Source organism: Nipponia nippon, unplaced genomic scaffold, assembly GCF_047370975.1.
Source record: "Nipponia nippon isolate SJK-2023a ecotype South Korea unplaced genomic scaffold, ASM4737097v1 scaffold_25, whole genome shotgun sequence".
Taxonomy (NCBI): Eukaryota; Metazoa; Chordata; class Aves; order Pelecaniformes; family Threskiornithidae; genus Nipponia; species Nipponia nippon.
The window spans coordinates 2592187-2615350 of NW_028262342.1; the positions used below are offsets into that span (position 1 = coordinate 2592187).

General features: G+C 40.6%; 2 protein-coding genes across 14 annotated transcripts in view; one reads left to right on the top strand and one right to left on the bottom strand.

Moving 5' to 3' along the window:
- LOC148055247 (uncharacterized) overlaps positions 1-23164 on the bottom strand; it is a 145240-nt gene that overhangs the window by 33055 nt on the left and 89021 nt on the right. The window lies entirely within an intron of this gene.
- The window catches only part of NGF (nerve growth factor), a 35270-nt gene continuing 23849 nt past the window's right edge, over positions 11744-23164 (top strand). For both annotated transcript variants that reach the window (XM_087761635.1, XM_087761636.1), the window contains exon 1: positions 11744-11899. The gene's annotated coding sequence lies outside the window, so the exon portion shown is untranslated. The remainder of the gene's footprint in view (positions 11900-23164) is intronic.

Below are 23164 nucleotides of genomic sequence, written 5' to 3' on the forward strand. Positions count from 1 at the left end.
TTAAAACAGCTCATGCTCAGCTCAAGAACGTGTTCTCTTCTTTCTGTTAGCTTCCACTGGTCTCTAGGAGCCTTGATGTGAACCTGCAGAAGTGCTGCTATGATACTCTACCTGGAAAAGTGACACTATATGATAGAAGTAGGAACAAATTAAAAATTAAATATTGGCATTTTAGAATGTTTCCCTCCTGCCTTAGATTTTCTTTTTCGATAGACTCACGGGTAATTTCATGATTGATAAACATTTCTGTTCCAAATGTCTGACTTAGTTGCTAGATGCATATAACAGCAGTAAAATATATACCTAAGAAGCCTGGCATCTGCAGTGATTTCTGCTTGTTTCAGGCACTGTTGCTTAACTTCATAGTGGGAGAGTAGAGGATTAAAAAGGAGATTAGCCTCCATACTATGGAGGGATTTGGCAGTCCAGCTGCTTAGAAGGAAAGCAAAGAAGAAAAGGCTCATGCTATTGATCGAATCTTCTGCTGTGTGCTGAGAGCGCACAGCCGTTTGATCTGATTTTACGACGACTCCACTTCCCAACAGCTCTTCTAGTAGTGCAGGACAAGGTAAGATCATCATGGGAACAGCAGCTGATAGAATAATCCACTCATTGATTTCTTCTCCCTGCTTACTCCCTGTGTTTTAATTGAATTTTGTGGTTCAGCATTGGTTTCAGCCTGTGCTTTCCGAGTCAACTAGAGTACAAAGTAAAGCAATGGGAAAAATCAAATTCTTGAATTTTGTCCAAATGGAATTGGACAAAAATAGACCCAAAGATTCTCATTACAAATTTGACTCTGGAATGAAGGTTGTGTTGGGGTTTTTTGTGTTCTGGTTTGGGTTTTTCTCCTTTTCACTCCTTGCAATAAGGGCAATGTGAAAAGGAGAATGCTGGGAAAGAGAAATTTTCTTGTTCCCAGCAAGCAGGTTAAAAAATTAAGGGAGCTGGAGGTTTTGAAGAACTCACTTTTGACACACAAGTCACAGATGAAATTTAGCAGAGTGGGACAAGTTGCTGTCAGTCACCTCTTACATAAATACTTTCTTTGCCAGTCATGCTAGAACTTGGTTTGCAGTCTCTCCTAAGTGCACTATGTAAATGCTAATAATTTATATGCTGGACATCTAAAGGCATTGCAACGTTAAATATAATTCTAAAAGAAACGGAGACATTTAAAAATAGAGATGAACAGTTCACTTCCACTCCAGCCCTGGGGAGAGTCTTTACGTGCCCTGCCTTCCCCGTGCTTAAGTTAAGCTTCAGTCAAGTAATAGTGTTATCCATCACCTTGAGAGCATGGTCCTGCATTACTCTTTCTTTCTGCTTTACCTGGAGAATGCCTTTAGGAATCTAGGAGTTAAGATTTACAAACACGGATGATGATTTGTTTGACGATTTACTAACAACCAAGACTATAGATGATAAGCTCCCATTCAACATCTCCCCATTCTCCAGCATCCCATGCAAACTGCAGGTAACTAATGCCCTTTCCTCTTTAGCAGAGCTGTCGCAGAGGCACGATTTCATTCCAAAAGGACAGTGTGTGAACAGTGTTGTATACTTTTTCAAAAGTTCAAGTGGCAAAGGAACTGATAGGCCATATGTGAACAGAAAATACATGATAAAAAAAAAAGGCGCGCGCACAGCTTTTCACACTGACCACAAGATTGTACAATGACTTCGGGCCCACTAAAGAGCTGCATGCATAAAATCAAGGCGAGAGCTGAAGAATAAGAGAGGCACTCTTTGAATATCCTGTAAGTTACCCTGGAACTCCAGAACTCCTTAATAGCTGTTCTTTATAGGAAAACATTAAGCATATATATTACGTGAGATTTCTTTATGAGATTTGAGTTCTGCTCTTAATATAGTAACACTTACAATTCCTCGGTTAATTTCCAAGCAGAATTACTTCATCCATCTGACAGCTTGCATTTGGAATGATACAAATTTTGGAAAGGCTTATGGAATGACAAATGCAATGTAAAATTGTATTTGCATGTCCTGAGGAGAACAGTAAGAAGAGGAAAACCCCAAAATACCAACTCTCCCTTCTTGCATAATGAAGAATAGTTTTAAGATGTAATTCAAAAGAATCACAGCATAGCAAGGAGAATGGTGCCAAGACACATAGCAGAATGGCAGGAACTCAGGCAGCGCCAAGCCTTTAACACTACAGATCTTGGATATTCATGCAGAAGCCAGGCATGATGCTACCCACAAGGCAGCTACATGTCCATGTCTTGTCACCGACTTACACTGCACGGTCTTTCAGATTACAAGAACGAAGACAAAATGAGGCAAGAGCCTTCAGCGATACTGATTATCTGCACATTTTTCTAAACAGCAATCATAGGACAGACAATCAAAACTCCTTTTTATGGCAATGATTGCTCTAGTCTTATCTTCTTCATGTTTGGATAGAGGATATAACATGTGCATTGCATTAAGGAAAGGAGGAATAAGATTTGATATCCAGGTTAGAACCAGTAACCGTCTCTCGTTTGGGGATCATCTGGTCTAAGTGGGGCTCTTCTGCCATCCAAAGAGGGCCCACATGGGTTTTATTACCCAGGCTCAAGATGAGCTAGCCAAAACGTGTGCCTTCTACTGCTGCTTCCAGAACAACATTCTCACTGAAACACTCTGTACTTCACCAGACCCGAGGCACTGCTGGCAAGGTAATTAACCCATTCATTCCAGCAATAAAGTACTGTGCAAATCTCCTAGTGGTAATATATCCACTTCATCCGTAGTCTCCAATTTCTTCAATAGCATGCAGAGTAAGTTTTTGTTTGCTGAGCACTACATGACCGCATTATATAAAGCTGCTGCTAGCAATATCAAAACATATTAAAAGTTTAACTAAGACAATGTGTTTCAGAAGAATTTGCTTTCTTTGGAGCTGGAATGTCCCCATAAAAAGGCATGATCTGTACTAGACTGAGCTGTCCAATGATCTGCAAACGCTGCACATTGTGTCCTGGAGTAAACCCTGCTTTCTTCAAACCCAAATTGGTTTGGATTCCTCCTGTGCATGCAGAGAGCATTTTCAACTAATGCTACAACTGCATGTCTTAAACCTGCAGTTTGATTTGTACGGGTGACTTTCACAGATGTACTTTCACTTTATAGTATCGCAAGTCTACTGACAACGCCACAGAGCCTCTTCATGGTGCCCCTGGGAGGGGGTGTGTGTGAAAGTGTCCCTGAAAAGCATAGCTGTTCCCGTTTTCAAGGCTTGATCCACTACCCTGATTTGGCCAAAAAAAAAGTTTTTTTTTCCCCCAAGATTCTCCCTCTTCCTGCTAGCCCGCTGAAAATACTGTTATTTATGGAGATCTGTGCAGCATACAAAAATATAATTCAGCACATGCACATTTTTAATTCCTCCCTGTGCCAACACGGACTCGTGGTTACTAGCGGCCTTCTGCTTCTCCTGAGTGCCTCTCTCCCCATCTCACCTGGCCTCCCACCACTACTTCGCCTCATCCTCTGCAGCATCCCACATCTCTACTACAGCTGTTTCACTATTTCTCCTTAAAGCTTTATATTCCCCAGTCTCCCCCACCTCCCCATTAATACTTGTGGTCCCACATTAGCACACACGGCAAGAAAGTCCAGGACACATAAAAGTGAGTCAGTTGAGAGCTTCACTTCACTGCTGTTAAAGGCTGAGGGATTTCAGTTTTGCAGACTCTGAGAAGATTCACCCAGCAATACAGAGGTGAAAATCATGGTGAAGATGAGACAATGTCTATATGACTGAAAGAAAAACCCGGTGCATGAGTGTTACAGTCCTACCAGGGCTTGACTCCATGCCTAGTTTTCCTCATAGCAAAACTGAAAAGCTGTGCCTTCATTCAGTTTTTAACTTAGAATACTTCTCAGAGACAGAACTATGCCTTTTACTGCAGAACAACTTCACATACATAAGTACTCCACACTGGCTCAGCCCAAAGGCAGTTCTGGCCTGGAGTTGCGTCTCCAACAGTGTCCAGGAAATGTGTAGAAAACAAGTGCAAGAAACAGGGCAAGTGCAGAGCAATTCATTCTTTGATATACCCTCCCAGTTTACTGCCTTTTTTAGTAGTAAAGGCAAGTTGTAACATTGGCAGGGAGTCCCAGTTTTTTACACTTTCACCAGTTCCATTGTTGTTACACAATACAGAGCTCAGGCCCTGGCAGACAAGTATGATATGAAACACTTTTAGAGCATTGCTTTAAATGCAATCATTTGCACTTCTTTTCAGCCTTCCCCCAAAGCCTCTTTAAGATTTATCACTAAAGACAAGAAGATACTGGACACAGAGATGGTGGAGAGCAAGTCCATCCTTTGAGTCTTCTGGTGTCAGGGCAGGATCCCTCCAACTGAGCACATTCTTTAAGCTATTTTAAAATGTCCCACCCTCAGGAGTCAAATGCATCTCACTCTGAGTTTGATGTTAAGCCTATGTTCCTAATTTCATAGCAGGACTTCCTACTACATCCTTTGTACCTCCCCCAGATAGTACTGAGGGGACTACGGCTGAGTGCAGAAGCTCAGGTCAGTCATAGCTAGACGCTGAATTTTTTCCTTTGTGCGTGTACACATACACGTAGTGAGAGAATACTTACAAATGCAGGGGATAACCCTCATGCTTTAACATACTACTCATATTCTGATATCTAGTAAGAGAAAGGCAGTTTAAAAAAATATTAGTGATGACTGCCTCAAAAACGTGGGCTCCCTCCAAAAGAGACAGAACTAGCTTCTTGTAGCAACGTGGAGTGGTGTTCGGTAGGGTGGACTGGTGTCCAGTCTGAGACATCATTCGCATGCCTGAAGCAAAACTGCAGGCAAGGTCTGATCTTACTACTGTGAAAGCAGAAAGGCCTTGTCAATATCTGCAGAATCTGAGCCAACAGAAAAGCTAGGAATCAGCCTGACAAAGCCATAGCACTGCTCTTTTCAGTGAATAAAAGCCACTGCAGGAAAGAGCCATTTTACACTTCATTGTTGTGAATCTGGTCTCTAGGTTTGGATGGTTTCTCTTGATCGGGTTATGCAAGCCTATGTGTCCCCAGAAAGTGGCAGTCTCTTCAAGCACATTTTCCTTTAGAATTAAAATAACATTTTGGAAATAAAATTGCCCCGTGACAAGAATAAATCATAGAACAGCAGCTGTAGTGATTAGGTCGTAAGGACGTGCATAACGCAACACTAATGAGCTGAAATACACTCTTGCAGAACATCAAAATGATTTCTTCACATGGGCGAAGGGGTTCCTTGGGTTTTTTTATGAACATTTAGTGCAACAGATGGCTTGACTACTGTGGACATAAAAATGGTTTTACCAGATGTCACCACTGCTTGCAAATGTCAGACATCTCAGAAAATCTGTATGCCTCAGAAATCACCTACACACACCTTGGGGCGCCTCCCTGCATCCACATGCTGTGTCCATCTGCAGTTCTAGTCTCAGGAAGGGCACAGTGGGGTTAGAAAAGGTTCACAGAAGGGCATGTGAGGAGATTAAGATGATGAAACAGCTACCTTATGAGGAGAGACTAGAAAGACTGCGGCTGGACTGGGGAGGAAGAAGGTGGGGCAGGACATGATGAAGGTTTACAAAACGATGAAGTTGGTGGATAAGGGGAATATGGAACAGCTGTTCACGAAACCTGACATTACTGAACCTTGTGGACACTCACTGAACCTTACGTGAGACCAATTCAGAACAGGGACAGCAAAGTACTTTAAAGAAATGGTAGAGAACTTCTGGATCTTGTTGCCACAAAATGTTGTGGAAGCAAATAGTGCCTGTAGGCCAAAAAAAGAACCAGACAAGTTCGCAGACAACAGGTTCACCCAGATATAAATGGAATTAGGGTAAGGATGTGCTTTCAACGTCCCTACTTCAATGACTGCGAGTAAATCTTATCTCCTGCTGCCACTTTTGGGGACAAAGTGCATTTTTTATTAATCTAGTTCTGCTGTAGTCATTAAACACTCTTTTCTGTTCCTAAAGCTTTAATGAAAAAACCCCGAAACACCAAACCCAGTACATTTACCACAGAATACAGACTAACAAAGCTAACACTTTCAGGCGTTGATATATAAAGAGTGAATAACAGTACTATTTTTAATTACTGCAATGCAACACTGCTAGGAACAGAGAACCGTGTTTTACAGCAACTCCTAATTGTGCTCCTCCTTAGAAACACCGAGGAGCACCGGTCAGGGAGAATCCTGCAGATGGGATTCTTTTTCAAAGACCGAATTCAACTTAAGGAAATTAAATCTTGAATGACTGGGAGACAATCTGTGGTTCTCCCCAAAGCATGGCCTCTAGCATGGTAATTGATTTATGGTAAAGCACAGGTAGCTTGAAAACTTTTACAGGGTGTGTTTGAAGAAATTTGCTGATATCGTAAAGCCTGTCCTGGTACCACAGCTCAGACAAATCCTAGATGAACTTTAAAGCAGCCATGTAATACCTGTTACCACAGAGTAATCGCTAACTTTACCAAATTACTTTTTTCACCTCAACTCCATCGCTTGGTGAAACTTTGCTAGTTAGTACTTCACACTCCTCTGCTGCGGCACAAATATTCTCTTAAAAACTTTCGGCAAAACTGGTGCCCCTGAGAAAGAAGTTTTAGGCAGCGTGTTTATAGAAAAAGAGGTGGGCCAAGCAAGCTGGACCTCTTGTGACCATGTTCAGACCAAAGAGCAGGAAAAGATATTTAATGAAAAGCCTAATTTTACACTTAAAAAAACTTACATACCACCAACTTAAATGCCAAAGTGTTTGTCCCACCTCCTCCACAAGATTTAAGCAATGAGGCAACCTTCCCTGATATCACCGAGTTCTCCTCTTGTGGTCTACTTCATGACAGAAGGTCAAGGGGCACCCTGAAATGTTTTAGGGCACACTGAAAAAAAAAAAGATACTTCTGTGGGAGAATCTTTGGCACAGTGCTCATAGTGCCTGTCATGTTCTGAAGCCGCTTGCTATTCAGGGCTGCTGAAGCCTCCCTTAAAAACCAGTACAATGTGCTGCCTTGTGGGGATTGCCTGTAGGTCAGACTCTGATACGCATCATATTCAATGCGCCTGTGCCTCTGGTGAGACCTGTGGATGTATATGAAGATCCAGTACTGCAAGCCTGAAAGAAGGAAAAATTCTGATATGATCATATGTCATTTGCCCACTAACAAGGCAAAAAGGATCAGATTATAATACTCCTCCCCTGTGGATATAAAATCTCTTAAGTGGCTGCCAACTCCCAAAGGTCATGAGCAAAGTATGGCTGTACTGGCAAATTATTCTCATTATCTCAGTGCGCATTATGCACATGTGATGCAGCCAGACTTTGACAAGGAGATATAGTTTCTATTAGAGCATGGTGAAAGAGCGGTAGAGAGCAAGAAGTGAAAACATGAGGCCCATTTCATAGATCAGAGCAGAGAGGAGTCATTCTACGCCAGAGTCAATACTCCCCTCTGGTCCCAAATCCTTTGCAGCAAGCAGCGGAGCAATGTTGGAAGCCATGGTTTCTCAGGGAACCTGCAAACGATAGCCTCGCTATCCAGCAACAGGTGGCATGTCCAGACCTCCTGAAGAACGGTCTCATTTCATGCTGACATTGGGTGAGTCTCTAAACAGCCATGAGCTTCACTGACAGTGCTAATACCCCCCAAAAAAGGATACCGCTGTCAGACTCTGTGGATCTTAGAAAGATTAATGCTAGCACAGTGTTAGTAGCATATAACCAGTCAAAAAAAATCCAACCCCAAAACAGGGGAAGCATGCCTTTTACTAGCTCTTGAAATGCTCCTGTCACGGAGATGAATATGAAAGGTACACCAGACCATGTGTGCTTCTTATAAAACTGCATCAAAGGAGCTTTTGTCCACGGAGAGAGACCTCATACAAAAGTCCACAACTAGTGAACTCTGACTGACAAACTCTTTATGGTTTCCAAGGAGGATTCAGACTTCAACCCAGGTCTGGTTCAGCCCAGTGCAAAAAGCTACGTCCTGGGAAACATCTTTGCAGCTACTAAGCGGAGTACCTTAAAACATTTTATCCTCTGACAGAAGAGCATGGAATAAACATCTGAGTGCTGATTTTCAAAAACCACAGTTCCTTTAGTATTTTAAATAGCATATACGCTCTCATTTGACCCTCACTGCCAACCAATAGCTGAGCGTTAATAAAAAAGGTATTCCAACAGAAGTGCAGGCCTTGTGTATTCCAGAAATATTTGGAGTTACTATATCTTTCCAAACAATCAGGCAAAATCTCTGCTGAGTCTGAAGAGTAATGTAAAGTTTTTCTCCTAGCTCTGCTCTGTCTATATGTCACTGCCATTAGAATTATATTCTCTGAAGCACTTGAACAATCAACAGACATTTTGCTTTTAGTAAGCTCAGGGTTTTGAGATGTTTTAATCTATAGTAAAATGGTTTCTTTCTACTGTGCGCTACATAACTAAGCCAAAAAGAAAGAAAAGATTAGTGCAAATCACTTCCATCATTCACCATAAGTAAATATTTCTAATCACCGCTTGGTTTGAATTGCAGTGTATTGGAAATGCATCACGTACAGATCAATTTTCCCGATGCACCCAAGCTCATTCTGTATGTGTTATCGACTCAACTGTGAAGCCATGTGGCAGAAACAGTTAAGGAAATATTTACAGGAGACTGAGTCCTACAGCAGAGCAGTAATGAACTTGTTTGTCTGACCTATTTATTCATGACCCATAAGTGAGCTTCTGCTTTTTTCTAGTAACTTCTACCATACACATAATACTATAAAGTAATGCTACACAAACTAACAAAGACAAAATAGTCCACTTAATTCCTGTATCAACTTTTTCATTTTTTAGAACTAACACAAGAAGAGAATTTGCATTGTGATCATTCCAACCTCTTGATTAACTTCTACCTACCCAAACATGGGTAAGCTTCCTCCAGCTGAGTATTAAGGGAAAAGTTTAATATCTCTTTACATTCAATTTAGCCTTAGGAAGAGAGCTCTCAGACAAGTTTATGCAAGATAACTTTTATTTTCTGGAAATTTTTAAAACTGGAAATGATAAATATTCTTTTAGGTAAAACAGACGCTGTCTTATACTTTGAATGCCTCATTTGAGATGCTTAAAACTTTTCCTGCATTCACATCAAAGCACCTCCAGGACACCTCGGGGAAGCGGGTTAGTTTTGATACGTCTTTTTTCGAAGAGACTTAGTATTACAAGGAAGTATTGAATGTAACGGTTTGCACACACACACATAAATAAGTGTCTCTGAAAAAAATAAAACTTGTTAACCTCCTCCCTCCCATACCTTTATGGGATCTCTGAAAACTGTTTGATGCTGTCTTTCTCGGCGACCTGACAGACCTGACCCGGAGAGAAGCAGGGTTCATTAGTTCCGTGCTCACAGAACTTCTCTTTATGCAGCTGCCTCTCCGATTCCAGAGCACATCTTTTCCTTACGCAGCCTAACATCACCAGTACCTCACCTTGTACGCAGTGCCCTGCCAAAGCAAGGAAATCCTCAGCTCACGGAGGATAAAAGTTAAGCAACCATGCACGTAGCAAGACTTTTCTCTTCACATCTGTGGTTCAGACCACTGCTAAAAGAGAAAGACCTGTGACCCCTGTGAAATGCTTTCAGCCGCTCAGCTCGGGGTACAGTAGTCCTGGGGTTAGGCATTCTTCTGCGCATTGCTGGTGTGCCCATAGGGCCACATCTACTCCAAAAGCTGGAAACGTGTTTGTTTGGGTTACAGGGGAACACAAGAAAAGAGAGTACAAGCGAGTGCTTCTTCCCCAGGGATTGTCACAGCTGTCTTGCTTGCTTGCTTATATCAGCCTGCTGGTGGAAACTCAAGAGGTACAAGAATAAGGTACAAGAGGAGGATTTCTTCAAGACAGAAATAAGTGCTTGTGATACAGATTAAGTATAAACACCGTATATTATTGATTACTGTGTCCAAATGACCTTTTGTGACCACAGTTTTAAGAAAAAACAGGCAGCTCGTGCCAAGAAATCAATTGTAGAGATGCTAAACACAAGTGTGCACTAACTTTTAAGTAAAGAAAAAAAAAGCGTATCTTTTTATATCCGTTTTGATGCTGTTTGCTATAATCACAATGGGCTATAATGCTCTTTCAAATTTTCCAGCACAAAGTCCTAATCTGAGGATATTCTAATGAAGCGAGACAAATGCTCAACACAAGAATAGCCTGGCATTTCTGCAATGAAATATGAAGCTAAGGCCAAACCCTGAGGTCAAGTTTTACAGGCAAAACTTTCAGAAACTCTGATGGCTGGCTGTGTAAATGAAGACATCACACTTTGGCCTGTGACTGCTATCGTGTGTGGAAAGCATTTTTGTTTTAGAAAAACAAAGCAATCTGCATAATCCTGGCAAATTAGGAAGGTAATTTTAGCACTTGCATCAAGCAGTTTCCTTAGGGATATTTCAGGCAATTTTAAATGCACACCACCTCCAAGAAACTGTCTGGCACTGAAGCCACTGTTATCTTTGGCACTGTGGGAAAGACATTTCAGGTTTATCTACTAGTTTTAATAAAATATGAAGATATGCTTGCTTCAGGTTCAGAAAGCAGCATATCCATGTGGCAAATAAGAAACATTATTATCTCAAAGCTGCTTTGCCTTCTTGCTCTACGCCTTTACCTAGTCCCTTCCACACATCCTTCCCTTCCCCTACGGATTTGAAGGACCAGTCTCTCCAGATGGCTGCCCTCTTCTGGATGGAATCAAAAAATGTTCGATTAGTTCCACACAGATAAAATGCAGTAGTCTGCTTTTCAACAGAGGACGATTTAAATTTTTTCCTTGTGTCTGTGTAATCTATGCCAGAATGAGAATGATGAAATTCTAAGGGGCTGCTTCATAATTCTCTACATAGTTAGCCAACTTTTTTTATAATAGAGTTTTTAGCCAACTTGCTTTTTTTTGGTATCTCATGAAATTTTTCACTTTTGCATTTCTTTCCTATATTTATCAGTGCCTAAAGCACACTGTTGTTTCCTTGTGAAGTACTTAATCCTCCTCCACAAACATAATGGAAAACATTTCCATATCTCTTTGTTGCTTAAGGTAAGCATGTTAAACACAGAATATTATGGCTGGAAGGGTTCTTATATAATCTTTTCCTCCGCCCCAAGACAGGGTCAAATATTTCTTTGCTACTCTAGATCAGTGTTTGGCTGACCCCTGTTAAAGACAGCTGATAATGGGGACTGCACAATTTTTGCAGGGAACCCAGTCTACTGCTTCACCAGTTAACTATTAGCGTTCCTCTAGGTTTGTTTATACACTCACGACACGAGTAAAGGGCTCTAGAGCTGATTTTCAAAAGGACCCATTCACCAGGGAGCTCGGAGTTTCCTTCTGTGAGCTCTCATCTTTAAATTGAGTGCAAGGATTAAGATGCAAAGTAGAAAGGCTGAAGACAAAACATCCCTTAAAGAGGGTTTCAGTTCTTGACAGTGGAACCAGGAAGCCGGAGGTTTTTCTCGGTATTATGTATGCACAGTCATACAACCAGCGCACGCTTTGAAACTTTCACTGCACATCTGTGCATCACTGCATGGACTAGGCACCAAGCCAAGGGCTGAATTCCTACGAGTCCGTGCAGCTCCCACACGTTTACAGCACTAGGACCCAGAGGGAGCTTAATTTCTGTGAGTCAGTGCAGCTAGCTGAGCCCTGAGAGCAGTGAATGAGGCTGGAAAGGCAGAGGGAATGTGAATGGCTCTTCTGGCTTGGGAAAGTGTCCACGGACTGGGGTGCTACAGACTACAAACCAGCTTGGACAACCCTCCGGATTCCCCGTACCCCCGGCGTGCAGTGAAACTGCTCTGAGGTGAGTGACCCCACAACAGCCAGTTTTCACAAAGCAAGTAATGCGGCTATTGCACCAGTTGTGGAAGTTTGGTATCTTCAAAATTAGCCAATGTGTTTTTGCTGTACAGTGATTTTCGCTCTCTTGAGGAGGAACAGATCAGATGTCTTTGAAATACGGAGTGCTCATTGCTTAAAAATAGCATTTGCAAGAAAAGCATAGTCTAGCGAAACTGAAAATTGCATCTACTAATGCAGGTTAAACGGCACGCACATCTGGAAGGTGTTCATAAAGCATTTGTGTTTAAGCTTAAAGCTTGAAAAACATCTTTAGTAAGAACAGCTTAATCTTAGAGAAACGTAAGCATTCTTCTCATTCTTTTTATCCAGGTATATGAGAACTTAGTTTTATTTGCATCGTACGGCAGTTACACCTATATGAAAATTTTTTACTGTCTTTGTTCTGAATATTAAGGCTTAACGCTTTCCTTTTTTTTTTTTTTTCCCCCTTGTGATAATTCTCCTCTAGATAAGAACTCCTTTCTTTCTTTACTAACATAAATAAATAGGAATTCTGCTAAATCAAAGCATGACTGGCCCAAGGCAGAAACCTTTTAGCTATAGGCAGAGCAGTAGTTCACTAGAGACCATGTATCCTCTAGGATGCCCACTTGGAAAAGCTTGCAAACTCCCTGCCGCCTGCCTGTTAGTGACAGGATGAACCTGACAATGTTTATTGATTTATCGTGGGTGATAACAGTGTTTTATCTGACACACCAGAGACAAAAATGGGGACCCCAGGCAGGGAGAGAGAAGGAATTTGTGTGCTGAGAACAAAAAGTGTTTGTGCTGCAGTTGCTTTCTTCCCTTTAAATTCTCCTTATATGCTCAAGAAGTTTTAGAAAAACAGCGAAAGTGAGCGTGCTTGTCAGGCTGGTTTTTCCAAGTTGTCACAACTTCGAAGTTGCATTGTACTGTTAGACAGATAATTTATGGGTGTTTTCATGCATTAGAGTATCACAATAAAGTCTTTTGGGCACTTTTTTGCTAAGCCAAACTAGAATGTGACAATTATCTGCAAAAAGAGAGAGAGGAAGCTGACTTGCCTGTATGTTCATACTCTTTGCACTTCTGAGCTGTTTCAGATATTATGGAAGACAGGCTTTTTAAAATAACCCTGACAACTACCATTTCAGACATTTGTCTGAAACTCAGAAGGTTACAATATTTTCTGCACTTTCACAAAGAGGTTACAGTGATGGAATGAAGAACCAAATAAACTGGAGCATTCACATGAGTATGATAAGAAAGATTTGGCCTTTAAATATATTAATAATTATATATATGAATAATTTTCTAACAAATCTCGGCAAGGTCTGGAGAGGAGCCCTTCTGACGAATCTGTGCAGCAGAGTAAGAGGGATTTCACATCTTGATCAGTCCCAGCCACTCACCCTAAAGGGATCTGTCAGTCTCACAATAACGTAGTAAAGAAAGTAACTGTGGCTTTCTTTTTCTCATCCTCTTAGCTGAGCAGTGTCCATTTTCTCAATTAAAAGCTTAAATTATCTTTTCAGATGTCTTCGTTTAAGTTCAGTGGAGAATTACACTGAGCACAAAGGATCATTCTAACCCACATGCTAAGTAAACAATTGTTACATAGAATAACTAGGCAGTCTACGTAATCACCCTAAGATGTTAATTTAAAAAATCAGGTTAGAAAAATACCTAAAATATGTATTCAGATTAACATTTTCATGTGTAAAATGTCTTTCTTTAATGGGATACCTAGAACAAGGGTCAGATAGAACACATTTAAAAAACTAGATTATTTCAATCAAAGTCCGATAAATTCCCCTACTGCTCCATGGCTTTGGCCATATAAAAATGTTCCTTTAAACGCAAATTTTATTAATTGGTATTCTGTTCCTTTATGAAATGCTTTTAGGACTAATAGAATATTGAATGCATATTAATTACCATTAATTGACTTAAATTAAAGGCATGTGGAAAAAATATTGGTAATTTTAAGAAGTTAACATAATTCTGCCATTTTTTTAGTCTATATTTTGAGAACAAACTCTGTTGATAAAAAATAAAGGGTTAATAAAATCAATGCTTTCATTCCAAAAGATTCAGTATTCTAACACCAAAAGTCAATGCTGGATTGGTGGGTTTAGAATGATTTGTCTACCCTTCAAATCTCAGTCACATAGAAGCTAGTGAAACTCAACCCCTTTCAAGCCGGCCCCGGCACTGGGGACCTCTGCTGGCAACTGCCCTCTCCTGAACAGAGGTTTCAAGGGCTTACTCAGAAAGCGACCACGAACTAAACCATTTATTAGATCAGCTGACGCTCTTGGAGAAATGTAAGATAACACCTCTTCCCACAAGACTTGACTCATGGTAAAGAAAGTGAAAGGCGCGTGTAGCAATGCTACTACAACTGTGTTTCTTTCATGGGAAGAAGGAAATTCTCCCTATGCTGAATTTGACTTCAGCCCGGTCACAGAGGCCAATGTATTTAAGAGCATTTCTACAACAGAAGCGTCTCCTGCTCCGGGAAGGATGTCCTTTGGGATGCGTGTGGCTTCTTCTCCTGACACAATGCCCTTTGTGCAGCTCTGCTGAATCCATTAAATATTTGTTTGTGTGTGTGTGCGCATTTATACCAAAAATTATGTGGCCAAGCAAAGCAAGATCATTTTTGCTGTTGCCAAGAGATCGTAGTATCTATTCACGTCAGCTATTTGCACTCTTATCTGCCCGGTTCCACTAATACTAAAGCTATGTAACTTGGTGAAAAGAAAATCTCAAACCCTCGATATAGCAGCCTTCCAGTACCTGACGGGGGCCTACAAGAAAGCTGGAGAGGGACTTTTTACAAGGGCAGGTAGAGATAGGACAAGGGGTAATGGCTTTAAACTGAAAGAGGGGAGATTTAGATGAGATAGAAGGAGGAAATTCTTCACCATAAGGGTGGTGAGGCACTGGAACAGGTTGCCCAGAGAAGCTGTGGATGCCCCATCCCTGGGAGTGCTCAAGGCCAGGCTGGATGGGGCTTTGAGCAACCTGGTCTGGTGGAAGGTGTCCCTGCCCATGGCAGGGGGTTGGAACCGGATGATCTTTAAGGCCGCTTCCAACCCAAACCATTCTATCATTCTGTGATTCTATGATATAAACCTATACTGTCCTCACATCCTGAATATTGCTTGTAGTTCTGGTCATCATTTACATCTCAGAAAAAGAATAAAGTAAAACAAGAAAAGATGCAGGATGATGAAAGGCCTGGAGCATTTTCCATATTTAGAGAAACTACACAGATTACGATTTCTAAGTCTGGAAAAGAGATGGCTGAGGAGGGGTATAATGAAGATATAGTCATAATTGTCCTTGAGATGTTTAAAAGGAAATGGCTGTTGTCTTGTCTCCCTGTTCAAAAATCGAGGAGTGGGAAATAAAACTAGCAGGTAGCAAGTTCAAGGCAAACAAAAGAAGGTGGCTCCTCTCTCCATGCATAACTGAGCTATGGAATTCCTTTCCACAAGATATTGTAGTTTGCAGGGGTTCAGAAAGTAATCAGACATACTAAAAGCAAAGACACTACCTGTGGTTTAGGAAATCTGTGATTCAAAAATGACTGCTGAGTGGGAGAGCACACCAAGGAGATCATCGCCATATGGTTGCCCTATTCGTACACCACTCCCTAAACAGCATTAGCTACTGCAGAAGACAGAATACTGACCTGGATGAACTTCTGTTCTAGTACAGACATCCCAGCCTTCTCCTCAGTGTTTTAGCTTGTCAAATACTTGACCTGTCCTAGCAAAAAGAAAGGTGGCTATGTAATGCTGCTAGTTTGCTGCTGAAAGAATGGTGATTCTGGCAAAACGAGAAGGTAAAGATAGCATTCTTTATTTTTGTTCAAGAATTAGGTGTAGGGATGTGTTCATGAAAGTTTCCACTACAGAAAGACATTAATGCTGAGATTTACAGCTATTTAGGCAAATCAATGCCTAAACAGATTATGACTGAGATACTGGAGAAAGGCTTATGAAAGTACATAACTGGTTGATCTTGTGAAATTCACTGAAATATACTGTAAATGGGAAAATACAATTTTATCTCATAGCTTTGTGGCCTGTTTATTTGTGGAGCCGATACCTTATTGAACTCAAATCTTTTCTACCTGTTTTCACTAAAAAATATTATACATACATCTACGTAAAAAGTAGCATGGAAAATCACATCATTAATGACACCGACAATATACCTTTCACTTTGAGAACTGCGTCACCCTGCAAAACGCAACAGTCCAGAGAATGGCAATGCAAACAGTGAAACCTGAATGCCAAGAACCGCCAGCATATTCTGAGGTTGAAGGGTGGAGGCGTGAGATGTCAACTCGCCTTTGCTAACCTATCCCCAAGTGTAGCTGACTTGCTGTTGATGCATTGAAGGTTTTTCAGCCTGTGGCATGTATAAAGCAACACTACAATTATACAGAACTTCCTGTGCGTAAAAGTGGGATTTTGCGCCCATAAATTTTGCTTCCCTGAGATTATTAAATGCTTGCAAATGAGTTATGATGTACTGGAACATTAACACCTGGCACTTGTAAACAATTATGGGGATACAGGAGAAGGGCTGAAATCAAATTTAATGGACACACAAACGAAGCGTAAGATGCTGACTGCCTTGGCAGAGAGTTGGGAAGTCACCACGGATGTACAGAGTTGGCTACAGCAATTCCCTAGTCAGCACGTCTCTGAATGCATTAGCTCCAAATGAAGCACACCCAAGTACGCCACACTGCACAGTTGCTTTCATGTGTCTAGAAGAATGAGCCAGGAAGATACAGTCCTTGACTACCTTCAGGCATAATGTCTATGTGACTATATTCACGAAAGACATTTAGATTACACCATTACTGTACAGCAGGAGAAAATATGCAAAGCGCTGCTCAATATTTTGAGCCTGCATACAGCTATTAAGATGGAAATTGCTGTATGGATGTAGAAATGAGGCCCTATATACATCGATACATAAAGAAGACTTCTCTGGCATATTATCTAAATGCAAAATTAAAATGACTGCATGAGGTAGCTTGAAATAACATGCTTGATGGCTTTACTGCCAGGCTTCTGTAGCATCATTTGGATTTCCTGTGCCATTGTTCAATGAGTGAAACACCTTTGACTTTTCCTTATCTTGGAGGCAATGTTTATTTCCCAGTAAAGAGCCTTTCTTCTTTTTTTCCTAGGCTCTTGCATTTACAACAATGCTTTGAGATTTTATGGCGTAGTAGTTGACACTATCAGATGACCCAAACCAAGATCTATCAGACTCACGTTCTCTGTTGCTGGGATCAGTTTTATGACATGAACACGGCTTCCACATTTCATAGTGGTATTCCCTGGAAGAAACTGTGAGATGGTAACAACGCATAGCAAACATCCTGAGGAATCGCCTGGCCTGGACTTTACAGCCCACACCCTAGCACAGTCTCCCCTCAGTCTGACAGTCCCTACAAATATTTTCTGAACGCAACTCTGACCACTGTCAGAAATCATACCTGCAGTAACCAGACCGCTTGATGTAGTTCAAGACTTCTTTTGTTCAGGGATTTTCTAAAACTGAACATTGAACACAGACCATTAAACTGATTCCAAAAAGTCTTTCCCTAATTTATGTTCCTGGCTCCAAAATCAAATTTCCTGTTCCCACAGGGTCCATAACAATGTGCTAATAAAAGATCAGATTCTGCTCCCATTGACTTGTTATGTATCAAAACTCCCATTGATTTCAGTGAAAAAAGATTCAAGCACAAAGACAGAAAAAAGCAAACAGAAGGTAAGACGTCGTCTTTGACCTTGTTTTGGGCCTTGGTTTACATATTATTGATAAAATCACAATGACCATTTCTGTTATGCAAATATGAAGCTCCTTCCAGGAATAAAATGAATTAAATGAATGAATAATCAGTAAAATGAATCTGCTTCTTACACTCAGGGTTGGTCATTTATTTTGAACTGCCATATTTGTGAGAAATGTTGCTGCGTTAGAGAGTATGCGACAAAAGTTGATTTAGCTCAGTTTGTTGTTAACTGCTCAGAAAATTAATAAAAGATTAGACCGTTTCTGACAGTTCTGACCTAGTGACTGAATTAGCGCAGTATAAATACTGCTGCGAAGCAGATAATACCTTTGACAACTTTCTGTTTGCTAAGTATGGCTTTGCTAGTCTAAAAATTACTATTTTGAGTTTTTTCCTATTCTTAATCGTTTCATATTTTTCCCTCTGTACTGTATAGGTAGAAAGGTGACACAGATTTTTTTTGTGGTTTGGTTCACTGATTTACTTTGATTGTCTTTATTTTGTTCTTTACACAACCATATGCGATCCAGGCTGTTAAAAAAAAAAAAAAGAGTTCTTCAGAAATTTTTGTGATGGAAATGTGCCAAGCACCTCATTGCTATATATTACTTTGATTATGATGTGTTTAACAGCTCTAGTTCACAGAATATGTGTTTTTCTATTTTGAAACACGTCTTTTATTTTTTTGAAGCCTTTACGTGCAGGATGACTCAGGTATGAAAAAAGACCTGTGCTTGTTCACAAAGAGATTCGCCCTGTGGTGAATGACACAGCCTGCATTTTCCAAAATGCATCATTTCCTGCCGATTATTTCACGACCCTTTTGAGACGCTCTGTGTACCAGCCCCAGACCAGCAAGGGGTTTAAGGCGTCTGCATTACCGCAGCCATATAAATCGCTCATTTGAACTATTCATTGCTTAAAACATTTCAAGAACAACTCACAGTTCTGATAACATAAGTATAAATTCAGCCCTACTTAGGAACTGTACTTTCACTAATCATGAACATGATTACGCTGAGGCCTTCAGGGAGGGTCAGCAGGGCACGTCGGCTGCGGCGGGTCAGCAGGCAAGAATGAACTGCCAAGCTGTGCAAGCATGGATGGCTTTGTCACTGCAGCTGACCATATCCGTAATTTTCTGGTGCTTTCATATTTCAGACTCAAAATTAACATTTCTATAGAGCAGCCCTTCAACAATGGCATTTTCCCTCCTTCATAATGGGCAAGGGGGCATAGAATAGCCATCCCTGTACAAATTTTTCATCTTATTCAGATGTATGAAGCAAACTTCCTAACTGCAATTGATGGACATTGCAGTCTGCAGGCAGCTGCTGCTCGGAGATTTGTGACTTCATAGCACAATTTGCTTCAGGGCAGAGTGATCTACAAAAGAAAGGGCAATTTTTTTGTCAAAAGCAGCTACTAATTTCCAGCTGCACTGTATTTGTGTGTCATATTTAGGACCCACTTAGCAGGTTCTGAAGCATCTGAAAATCAATATGGAGTTTGGGAGCACAACAGCTTTGGAAATTCAATCCCAGGAACTGAAAAATAGTCATTTAAAAACTGAGATACCCACAAATAATGTGTTCTACCGGGCACTTGCTAAGAGAAGTATGCTAACTTACATTGCAATCCATATCAGCTTCCGCTTGCATTTCTGGAAGTCCCTAGGAAACAAACTGTACATGCTGCTTTGTGTTTAAATTTCTGTCCATTTGTTCCTAAGCTTTTAGTAAGTTAGAAACAAACAAAAGAAATGCTTTCTAACAATTCACATTTACTAGAGTTTCATATTCCATTCAAATTTTACTGCTGTTTATCTCTGCAGACCTCAAGGAATCAAGGACACTGTGAGTGTGAAGTGCTCAAAACCTGTGAGACAAATACACATGCACGTAACCTTAGGGGGATTGAAATGTTCTGAATCACATTAACACATTAACTCTTTTGAACTAAATATGCACATGGGTATAGAGATTGTTGCTTTTACTTTGTATAGCTACATTTCATTAAATTTGAGTGATTTTCAGATTCTCTAGAAAGGCAATGGATTCCCAAGTAACCATTGACTTCATTCTGTTTTCTGCTGATACATCAAGCTTCTATAGTTTTGCTTGGTTATAACTTCAGTAACCCAAGTATAGGCTTATTTCACTTCCATTTGCTACCAGACACCTTGCTGGACAACGACGTTGCACACAGGCCCTGCGTGAATAAAGGCAGTACTCCCTACTGCCTGCCTTGCCCACGGACAGCGCATGGCAAAAGTTACAGCTTTCTGCCTGAATTAAGAAAATGTCTCCAGAGTCTTTTGAGGTCAACAGATCTATGCTCCTTATGTACCAGTAAGAGAACAGGAAATTCCGCATCCAAAATTAAGAACGTAGAGGGTATCTTAAGTTTTCCATGGCTTTCTGTCTCTTGTTTGTGTGCTAGCACTTTATGAACAAAAATAGAGTTATGGACACCACCTACGGCATCATGTTTTGACAAGTTTGTTCAGATTGCTGATCACCACAAAATGTCACATTTGTATACTTTTCTGTTTGTTTCTGATCTCCTAAGAATTCTTAAGTAGCAGGAAAAATAAATGCATAGTTACATCTTTCTTTTTTTTTAATTATTGCTACCATCTTCACACATCTAGAAAAGGACTAAGCTTTGTGCTGGACTTTCAACATGGAAAATACTTCAAAGTGACAAACATAAATGAATTTTTGTTAAAAAGAAAACAGGATACAGAACAAATTGAGCAAATCAGTTATACAGGATTCCCTGAGAGGAAGATGGCCTTCAAATATTGAGAAGTGTAGAATCAAAGAATAAATCAAATTGGAAGGGACCTCAGGAGGTCATCTGTCCACCTTCCTGCTCAAAGAAGGGTCTATGTACCATTTACTAGAAGATTAGGATTGGGTAGTCAGTAACAAGCAGCAAACTTTCTGCAATATTATTTTCTTGGATAGATGTGATCAGTGCAGAATTCTGGGGATGAACAGAATACAGCCATACAGCAGCTCTTTAAGGAACTCAGAACCAAGGAGCAGCATTATGGGTGACATTCAGTCTCCTAGGTAAGACTCAAATTGACTCCACTGATGAAGGATGATGTCCATGTGATAATGGCCTGTATTTATTACTCTTTTGACACCTACAAGGTATTCCATATGAGAAGCCACCCATTCTTTCTGTCGTTAGTCAGTTTGGGGTTTTTGGTTTTCTTGTAGTGGTTTCTTTTTTGCTTTTCCTTTCCAGCTGGCTGCAGTTCACAGTCATCAGCTTTGGTATTTTCTCTTTTTATCATATATTGCCTTTGACCAAGAGTTCAGGTTAAGTGCTTCCATAACCTATAAAAAAGATATCCTTTCACAGGCTAGATTCTTTCCTCACTATTTGGCTGCTGTACTGGGGACGAGGCCCAACTCTTCATCTCTCCCCACTACCATATTTTTGGACTTAAGCAAAACAGTAGAAGTCCAAAGGGGCTTAAAATAATGGACAGATCCAGAAGGCTCAGATGCTTGGTGCCTCTCCCACTACAAAAGCTAAGTGCATCAAAGGGAACCACCTGATGAGAGGTTCAATAACAACAGAAAGCAGTTGTTCGCACACCATGTAGTTAAGCTGCAGAATTCCTCGTCACAATGTATTTTGCTGCTAAAAATATAAATGGATTCAAGGAATAGCTAGACAGGTACATGGACGGGAAATATACTGAAGATTTTAAACACACAGAAAACCCCTCTGGCACAGAAAGCTGCTCATCCAAACGCTGCAGAAGGAGAGAAGAGTGGTTGGAAAAGCACCACTATGTGCTTATCTGGCTCTTAGACACTTCCTTAAGGATCTTCTATTTGCCTCTGTCAGAGACAGGATTGACAAGATGAGCCTTTCATCGGGTCCAGCATGTATTGATATATTCTTATGTACTGATAGCATGCTAAAGGGGTTCTCTTTAATGGAGAACAAGTTGATTATTCTTTCTTCTGATCACAGTGTTAGCAATTTTATTCATTTCCCTCAGCAAAACTGATCATACTAACTGCACTTCTTACCTGGAAGGAAAAAGTACACAAACTGTGTCAAGAGAAATGAAAAAGTACAGAGAGAAAATTGCCTCTTTATCCTGTTTTACCTCCTTTTACTGTGGGTACAGCATGGAGCCAGTTATTTTTCAATCGATTATCTAACATTCATTCAAGGTCGGTTTATACTCCCTTCTTCCCATAATAAAGACTCCAGTCTGGTAAATAAGGCTGGTATTCTTTGTTCCTCTATGGATGACAGTCCTCTATATTCCTACCACATACTGTTTCATAACGTGTTTGCTTATGCTCAGTTTACCAAGCGATCCATAATAACCTATGAAAATTTTTTTACTCTTCTTTGTTTGTCATACTTTTCATATTTACATTAATTCCAAAGACTATTTGTTGCTGCAGGTCACAGACACACATGTTAAATAGCTCAGGGTCTACCCTTCTCTGTTCCTCTGGGGTTATATTTTTACGTCAGTCCCTTCACCGTATTAAAACAAGCAGTACAATAAGCAGCAGAAATAATGAAACCTTGTTCTCTGTGGTGGTCAGAGGTTCTGGTATCTACTAAATTTGCAAGCATCTGTGAGGTTTGCAGAACTTTTAGGCCACAAAAGTGTTACACCACACATGTCTGCCCTAACATGAATTCTCTCATCAAACGGACCTCTAACACCATGGCTTTTCTTTTGGTCAGGACCTCTACCTATCCGGCATTTTCATCAAACTTGTAGAAACATATTATCTTTAATATATTATCTTTATGTAGAAATCCATTAGCTTTAAAACCTCTAACCTTCTGTCAGATGTGGTCGACACTCAACAGTTTCAAGGGTCATTGGGTCAAGGGTTCACAAGACAGTGTCATTTCACAAGTGTCATTTCTGTATTAAAAGAGATTAAAAACAGGTGATGCTCTTTGCTGAACCCAGTTTGAAGTCTACGCAGCAACCAAGAACTGGGTACTCAGTTATGCATTGCACTTGTGTAGTAGCTCATGTTTTATTTACAGAAATGTCAAGCCACAGAAGCTAGGCAGCTTTTATTTTCCATGTCAAGAATCCTTTCCATTCCTCTCCTTGTTACTGGTGTTCCTTATCAATGCTATAAATATTCAACATCTATGTTTTTGTTCTGCCTAGATCCAAATCCTCCCTGCCCCAGTCATTCTTGCCAAACCTTCCTCTCATCATTTTCTCAGGCACACGCTGTAAACAGAGGAGTGCAAAGGTTCACTGCTCAGCCTCACATTCCAGGACACTTTATATACGCCAAAAGCGTGAGTTTCTGGCTTTGCCAAAGCGTGCAGAATCACATACGTTAGAGGGACTTTGATCCATGAGCTCTCCCTAGATGCGCATTTCTG